The following is an 8897-nucleotide window of genomic DNA, read 5'->3' as shown; positions in this document are numbered from 1 at the left end:
TGTGAAATATAGGCTGACTTCCAAAACGTCAATTGCATTGCGTACCCATCCGACCAAGAAACGTACATATGTTAGCGGATGTTACGAGTTTTACGATAGTTTCTCTTACCCTCAAGCTCCGCTTCACCTGATAGTCTCGTATTTCAAATGGAGGTTTGTATTTTTGCTTTTCTATCCGTTGAAGGCATCGAGAATGTATTTGTTATATAATTCTTCACTAAAAGGCTTATTAGCAGGGACCGAACATAACAGTTATTGATGAAAACTGTCATGGAAAAATTCGCTATGAAGGAAATGTTCTACAACTAAGTGAAACATACCAAGCGATTTCGTTTTGCACCGAGACTCAAATTTGAAAATAAATTTTTATTTGCAACTTTTATGCAAAATTTAAAAAAATAACAATTATATTTGATTTTTATATTGGAAATCCAAAATAAAAATTATTTTTGATTTTTATATTATATGGCTTAGATAACAGTTATTGAAGAGTTTTATTTATAAAAGTCATCAATAAAAATCAGTCAGTGACTTTTACTTTTAAAAGTCATTAATATAAATCAGTGACCGACTTTTATTTTTTAAATCAATCGTATAAAAGTCATTAACATTCTTCGCAGTTAAGAAGGTGTTGGAAAACAAAAGTTTACTACGACTTATTCAAATGACTTTTATAAGTATGATTGAAAAAATAAAGATCAGTGACTGATTATTATTTATGACTTTTATAAATAAAAGTCTTCGATAAATGTTATTTAAGACATATAATTTAAAAATCAAAAATAACTGTGATTTGCAGATTATTTAAATAAAAATCAAAAATAATTGTTATTTTCGATTTATAAAATAAAAGCCAGAAATAACGGTTATTTAAAGAGTAATTAAATAAAAGTCAAAAAATAATTGTTAAAGAGTGATTTTTTTAATAAAAGTTGTAACTGTTACGGTCCTTGCTTATTAGGCTTATTACACGGTATGTAACTATTTGCATATGTAAATAAACGCTACTTTTTTGTATCTACTCGTATGTACCTTACATTAGAACGCACCAGAAAAGTAGCATTTACATATACACATCGTGTAAGAGCGCTATAACCCCGGACAAAATATTCAAAAAATATATAGAAGGAGGCATCGCTTTAATCAAAATTTTGTAAGAATATTTCAAAACATTAAAAGTAAGTAAAAGTAATTTGAGCATAAATACTAAACACTAAACAATTAATCAAATTGAATAATTTAAGGAACCATTCGAAGCAAGTATTGAAACTCCTTTGCAGGATAAATATATTAAACTATAAACATAACTATCTCTATCAAATAGCACAATGCAAAAATCCAGTAGGATCAGGACGGAGTTGGCAAAATTTATGAATAACAAGAAAAAAAACAAAGGATGGAAAGTGATGTTCAACAACAAGTAATTTTTAAGCAAAAAATACCAGCGACTTCAATGCTCATAAAAATATTTAGGATTATCGTTAATTTCTTCATGACACGATGATTAGTGTGAGACCATCCTTGAGGTACACCCTTTCCTATAAAAAAAGACGAATCGAAAATGGTTCACGAGGTCCAAAGTTACCCGGTAATATATGTACATACAAACTTCCTCCTTTTTGAAGTCAGTTAATAATAAGTTTTAATTGCATATTTTCATATTAAAATTCTTAATTAATGTACACTTATTATTTGAATTACTATAACATTTACCTAAATTACATCTAAATACGTTTATATAAACTTAAACTTTGTTTTAAAACACGAGAAAATTGAACTACTGTAATCTTTTATTATGTTAAATATGAGAATAAACTGGAATGGAGCAGCTGTAATTATCATAAACTAGTAATTTTAATGCTTGTTTACGATTCTTCTCTGTTTTCATTAATTTCCCGATAGCAAAACGGATCGAAATAACTTCCGCCTGAGATACGTTTCCACTATCGAAAACACTTCAAAAAACTTTTTGAAAATGCATGTCGAGAACGAGAGTTCTGCTGCCACAAACCGAGCGACAGTTATATAATACTTTTACGATAAATTTTCGGAACCGGTCGATGGTGACCACCGCCTAGGACATTGCCTTGTAAAAGTAATCGCTGAAATACACGGTAAGCTATATGGCTGCAATGCTACATAGCTGCAATAGGTCCATTCTTTTGCAACCGAGCTACAAAAGAAGACTCGCTTAAATGACGAAATACACGCAAAGCAACAAAACAAACTCGGCTATTTATCCAAGTTCAGCCAGGTCGGTTAAAAAATACGCGACCTGAAGAGTAGTGTTGTTAAGTGAAAAAACTGCTCTGTTGTGAATTGTTAATGGAAAAGTGGAGAGGGAAATTTTTGTTTATATAATTTAATTTATATTTTAAATGAGAATATATATTACGCAAATACCTCGCATAATTACTAATTTCTATTGTTTTTTTGTGCATAAATCCTGTTGAACTAATCACATGTTTCTTGCCCGCTACCAGCAGGGTTACCTAAGTAGCTAAAAGGACATTTTACCCGAGTTGAGCGTTCTTTTGTGGCTCGCTTACAAAAAAATCCAGCTAATGTTTCGCAGCTCTGCATATATAAACAGTTTGAAAACCGCAGTAGCACAGTATCCAAACATTGTATTATTGGTGCGTTTTGGAAGTCAGCCATACTTACCCAGCATATCACTCATTTAAATCTAGCAACATATAACAAAGAAAAATTCTAAAAACCTTGGCAAGAAATGCCCAAACTGATACCAATATATGTATTTACAAAGATTACGAGTTGATTGAATATAATAAATGTGCTTTTATTGTAGCATAAGTTGCGTTCCCTAACTCGCAAGAAGTTGCAAGAATTTACAGGAATTTACCAGAAAGCGTTCCCGTACTCGGTTCTCTGGCTTCTTTTGCCTTTTGACAGTTTCACAGGTTTTAACCCATAAAAGTTGGGGAACGCAACTATAATATGCATTTAACAAAGGGTTCTAATTTAAATATTTAAAATTCGATGCGTTACAGTTGGTTATTTTAAATAATGTGGTGCGATTCATACTAACTAAAATCTTTTCAAATTGATGAAATCGATATGGATTCAATAATTCATGATTACTTATAGGATATCAGCTACCAGTAGTACTAGTTAGCACTTCATTTACCGCAGCAACCTTTACCACTGCCGCACTGACAGGATCCGCCGTTACCGCAACCACAGTTGCCTTGGCCTTGAGTGCCACATTTGCAACCTGAAGATAACAGTTGAATTAAAGTGTGAATAAGTTAATGTAAAAGAATGGTTGAGTTTTTATTATGCTAACGGTTTTTTTATATTTAATTTAATTAGCAACATTTGTTTTGTGAATTGCTCAAAATACTAATTTCACTGCCTGTGTAGATACGCAACTTACCAGTTCCACAGGGACACGGCATTTTTATTATTGTCACTTGTATAAAATCTGTAGCACTGAGTTACGGAAGAAAAATATTTGTTATCTTACCCAATACAAATGCTCACTGTTGATCAAAGCCGGCTGTGTTGTGCTTTTATATAGACTCTTATTTCTTACCTTCTCAGTATGCACTTACTCTTCTGGTTTATTCGTGATACTCCCCACTTACTCTGTCACCTCTTTTCGCTCAGCTGTTATGTAGTGCAGTGTGCAAAGTACCAATTGTCGTATGTAAGTACAAGTGGATATGTAGGTAAGACGATAGGCTGAGTCGTTTGTGGCTTATGGGTTCGTGACGTCGTTGTTAATTGAAATATGTTCTCTAAAATGAGGCAGGGATTCCCAAACTTTTTAAAAGTTTATTAATTGGAAGTGTTGAAATATAGTATCATAAACTCATATGGTCAAATCTGACATTGGTATATTAAAGCTTAATGTTTTAATATTTTTGAGAATAAACGTACTCTACACGTTTTGTCATACGATGCCTTTTTGAGTTGTTTGCAGGTACTTGAAACATTCATCTTGGTAAAAAAATTGTCTTTTGTGAGATGATTATCGACGGTAGAATGCCGATCAAATCGCTTCGAATTTTGGTGGTGAAGAGCCAACTGGAACCATCGTGTTTCGCCGCTTTTCCAAATTCAATCGTAGTCGTACTTCACTACAGCAGGAATCTCTCCAAATGCAATGATCCCCTATTTTTTCGGAATAACTGGACATGTCGCCATTGTTCCATTAGAACAAGGTAGAGCGGTAAAGTTTGAATGGTAGACTAGCATTTGTTTGCCCCAAGTGTTTGGATAATAATGGAAAGCAAATCACGGAACGCGAATCATTCGTCACCACGCCAGTGCAAGCTCTCACAGTTTAGCTCAAACAAAAACGTGTCCCAGCTTCGAAACATCGAATTGGTGAGTCATCCGCCATATAATTCTGATTTGGCATGCACTGATTTATTCTCATTCCCACAGATCAAAAATTAATTGCGAAACTGTTTTGTTTTAGCATCATAATGTACATATGTATGTGTACATATCCATAAGTATGAAGGCATGTATATACGTACATACATACATAAGGGTCAGTGGGCGCTCTCCATCACTAAAGGTAGGTTCCTATTTGAGTTAATGACCGTGTCGTTAACTGGGCTAACAATAAATGCGATTTTATTTAAAGGTTATACAGAGAATTATGAAAGTCATACAACTGCGCTCCGAGTCGTTTAATGATTACTTAAGGTGTTCCTCAGTAACGACTTGAGAAAAATTCCTCTCAGAGTCAGTTAAATTCATTAACAAGATTTAATGAGCATTCAAGTAATGTAAAGAAAAACCTTTACATAACTTTTTAACGAATGATTAAAATTTTTTTTTTTTAGTTTTCAATTAATTTCGATTTCGTTCACGCTGTTCCAAGATTCCACAGTAGCCGAGTAAGCAGAGCACTGGCGTATAATTCGAGAGATCCGGCGATCGAATGCTTGGTCTGCGGAATTTTTTTATGTTTTAGTATTTTTTTAGTTTTAGATTTTGTTGTTTGAAAAAAATATTTGCTTTTATTTAATTCTTCCTTTTTAAATGTAATTGTCTTTTAATTTTAAGATTTTATAAATTAAGCAAAATATTTTTTTTAAATTTCGTTTAATTTTCAGATAATTTATTGCTAAATGGCAAACAGAATAATGCTAACACCTTCTATTTATTAGTCTTTCTAAAGACACAAAAGAGGCTTCAAGATAATTACCATAATTGACCGTTTCCATACGAAAGACTTTTCTTCAAGCAATAGCTTTCTAAAAATTTAATGAAAAATATAATTTAATTTTTAAAACAGTGTAACGCAAATATTATACATTTTATAAATGAGAAACGTAGAAGAAGTAACAAGCTGCTAAGTGGTGTTTCTTTTTACGGGTATACAGGGTTTTTTTTTATTGGAAAACGCAAAAATATCAATTACCAAGGGCTGGTAACTGGGACTTCCACCGGAAGTGGGTTAAAAAGACCGGAAGTCTATCCTTTTATATAGGATATATATATTTTTATTACATGTTCGGAATTTGGGGGCGAAAATAAGTAACTTTTGTTCAAAAATTTTTTCCCGGATGTGCCTTTTTCACCCTCTAAATGAGAAGAACACTTCCTGGATGTTTTTTTTTTATTGGAAAACGCAAAAATATGAATTATCGAGTCGGAAGTCAATCTTTTTAAACGAGACATACATGTTTTTATAAAAGATTTGGATTCTGCGGACAAAAATACGTACTCGGAAACCCTTTTCTGGATTGGAATTCCGGTTAAAAGAACGGACTTCCGGTCCGTTTGACCCAGTTCCGGTCGAAACTGTGACATTTTGATAAAACAACTTAAATGGGTTTAGAAGGTTAACATTGTGTTGAAATAAAAATAAGACTTGAAAAACTCGAAACTAAAACAATATTTCGTACAAATTCTGAGATCTTCATCAAAGTTTTCAGATGTTCGAAGATTTCGAGCCTTTTACAGCTTATCGGGATACCCTGCGGTATTCGCATGCTTTTACTTGCGAGCACATATTCGGAAAGGATTGCTTTATATGCATTAAATTTTCTTAACATTTTAAATTAATTGAATGCTTCTTTAATTAAAAAAATGTTCATCAAAAATTGAACTAGTCATTCAAAAATACCGAACATTCTGCTACTTATTTACAAATGTTTGCATTGGTACAACCTTTAATATGATAAAATGTTTCGAAATCACTGCATCACGTATCTTCTTTTGTACCTTGCTTATTAAGCATACATGCCGCAGATCATGCCATTGGTGAGCGCCGCACTATCGCGTACATACCCTGTGGGGAAAATCTCTAGTTCTGAACTTGGGCGCATCTAGTACATTTATACCCAGTACTGGCGATAAACCTCTTTTTCATGCAAACAACCGGCGAATTTAACATGGCGATGTCCTCGGAAGTGTCAATTGTCCCCCGCTGCATCCCTTTCGATAGTTCCGAACCAGTTCTAAAATAGACAGACGAAAGAAAAAAGTCGTATGATTTTTCATTCTTTTCGGTTCTTCCGCGTGTGCGATTTTGAATTATTTTCAAAGTAATATGTTTTCAATTTAAAATCAAATTTGTTTGAATGATTGTAAGAAATATACGTTTACATACCTTTGGCTGTAGCTGAGATTGCAGAGGGGCTTTCTGTTATTGGTTATTGGTTAGATTGGTCAGAATGGAAGCGTATTTGAACGATAAAGCCACCAAATACATATCTATTTAAAGTAAACAAGTCCCCCGATGCATCCCTGTTTCGTTAGTTCTGAATCAGTTCTAAGTTCGACATATAATATCTTGTTCGTTCTGCGCCCCTTTTTTTCTATAGTTCCGAATCAGTACTAAATTCGTAACCTTAGATAGAGATTTCTAATGAAAAAAGTGAAATAAAATGGTTTTTTTAAAAGTACCACATTTCGTTGATTTTGAACTGGTGAGGATCTGGTTATTATCGGAATGGTTCGTGTTTGGCGATAAAGATCTTCTAGTACGGAACTAGAAATTTGATTCACTAGTTCGCGGTTTTCCTGCAGGGTATATGTATATGTATGTAGGTGTTTGTATTTACGCGAGTTGAAGAGATATAAAATTAAAAAAAAAAGTCACAATAAGTACATACAGTGGGAGTCAAGGAGAAGTGTACTTTGCATTATTTTAAGTATTTCACTTTAATATGTATTATCTGGACTTCAAATCATATTTAAATTATACATACATAAAAAATAGATGAAAATATGTAATTTAGCCCACAGTGCCGCGTATCAACCAAATGCAAAACCGCGTATCAAGATAATGCAAAACCACGTATGTGAATTATGTAAATTATCTTCTAGAGAGTAAAAACACTCATAAATCCAAATGGGGTTCTTTTGTAAAAATCAATAGCATACTTGGCCAGTATATTTCAGGACGAATGGATAAAGATTAAGCTAAGAGGAGCAAATCCAATTTTTGACAGCAAATCCCAGTTACGCGGTTTTGCAGAATGACGATACGCTGTTTTGTACTTTAAACGACGATATGTACATTTTTATTTTCTGCGCTTAAGAAATATTTGTTTTTTTGGGTCGAATGAATTCTATAATCTAAATCTAAATACTCCCACTCCTGGAGTCCACAGCGTTCTGATGTAATTCTAGGTTATTTTGAAAAAAGCTTTCCTCAAAGGCGGGTTTCATCGTTGACGAATTTGATAATATAGCGCGCTTTCAGAAGGATATGGTGGTGGTCGGTCCTTTGAACATCACTGGAGCATGCGTATCACTTATTTTTAATAACCACTGTATGTATTTATGACTGTATGAATGAACATACCCTGGTTTATCAATGCACACGTATGTATATATTAGGGATGTTGCGAATGTGGAATTTTAGACATCCGCGGATGCGAATGCGATATGTAAGGTATTTCATTTAGTACTTTAATTTGAAAATTGTAGCATAATATTAAAAGAAAACGAATGTTGTTGCCTTTTCAGTTTCCAGCCTGTTTTTTAAAGGATCAAACCTGCACAACTAAGTAACCGCTCACTCGAAACACTGCTGGTGGAGGCGAAAAATATCTGCGTGCGAAACTTGACAATATTTTAAATTCGTTTCGATTGAAGCTCCACCAGTTGAGAAAACTTTCAGTTAAATTTACTTTTTTTTGTATTGCTGTACAATAATAGTTTCTTTTTGGGAATGGCATCGGGGCTGCTAATGTCGGATTTATCCTCCTGACTTTCATCTTCATAACGGAAATATAGTTCTTTAAACAACGCATACTAGCCGAACTAGATATCTCAGGGTTTTCTATAGCTTTTCGCTGTTTCAAAGTTTGAAGAACTTGTAACGTCATCAGCGTTTTTCGATTTTATGTAGTTTTTGTAATTAATGTTTAATCCTTTCCACAATTGCAACGGTGCGAAAGGTAAAATTGCAAAACTTTATCAACAGCAATACATCCGAAAATTTCGCATCAGTCATTGCATTTGCTAATTATTGGCATAGAGAGAAATGCAATGCATGATGCAAGATTTGCATTTCGCATTAACGCCTGAATACCCCTAGTACGTTTTATCAGTGCACTTGCACAAGATTCGCATTCGCAAAAACTCCGAATTTATTGTCGCGAATATGGGTTCGAGTGCGAATGTTAAAATTAATGCGGAAGATCCGCGGTAGCGAATGCGAATTTTCGTAACTACCCTGGTATGTATGTAAAAGTGTAACTGCATGTGTATTGCATTTTTCGTAGCGAAGCAATATACTCGTAGAACACTCTAGCCAATGCAACATTTAAACTTTGAGAGCAAAACGATAAATTATGTATCTCTGCAGTTGAGGTTTAATTGAATGAACTTTTTTCAATTTAGTGTATTAAGATTTTTCCTTAGAGGTCATTGAATTTTATTTTCTTCGTTTTTTGTATAGT

At 33.5% G+C, this 8897-nt stretch overlaps 2 long non-coding RNA genes across 3 annotated transcripts in view; one reads left to right on the top strand and one right to left on the bottom strand.

Annotated features, from left to right (window-relative positions):
- Positions 1-5060: 5060 nt before the first annotated feature.
- The window catches only part of LOC118737983, a 4230-nt gene continuing 393 nt past the window's right edge, over positions 5061-8897 (bottom strand). Inside the window, exons 1-3 of one of the 2 annotated variants that reach the window (XR_004992864.1) lie at positions 6892-7443; positions 6596-6835; positions 5061-6443 (exon numbers count right to left, since the gene is read on the bottom strand). This is a non-coding gene — a long non-coding RNA (uncharacterized LOC118737983). Of the gene's footprint in view, positions 6444-6595; positions 7444-8897 lie in introns of those variants that run through there. The other variant, XR_004992863.1, reaches the window with a different exon arrangement.
- The window catches only part of LOC118737984, a 1321-nt gene continuing 908 nt past the window's right edge, over positions 8485-8897 (top strand). The window contains exon 1 of the long non-coding RNA XR_004992865.1: positions 8485-8861. This is a non-coding gene — a long non-coding RNA (uncharacterized LOC118737984). The remainder of the gene's footprint in view (positions 8862-8897) is intronic.

Source organism: Rhagoletis pomonella, unplaced genomic scaffold, assembly GCF_013731165.1.
Source record: "Rhagoletis pomonella isolate Grant_MI unplaced genomic scaffold, Rhpom_1.0 Rhpom_scaffold_00004, whole genome shotgun sequence".
NCBI classification, from domain to species: Eukaryota; Metazoa; Arthropoda; class Insecta; order Diptera; family Tephritidae; genus Rhagoletis; species Rhagoletis pomonella.
This window is presented reverse-complemented; position numbering and strand designations above follow the sequence as displayed.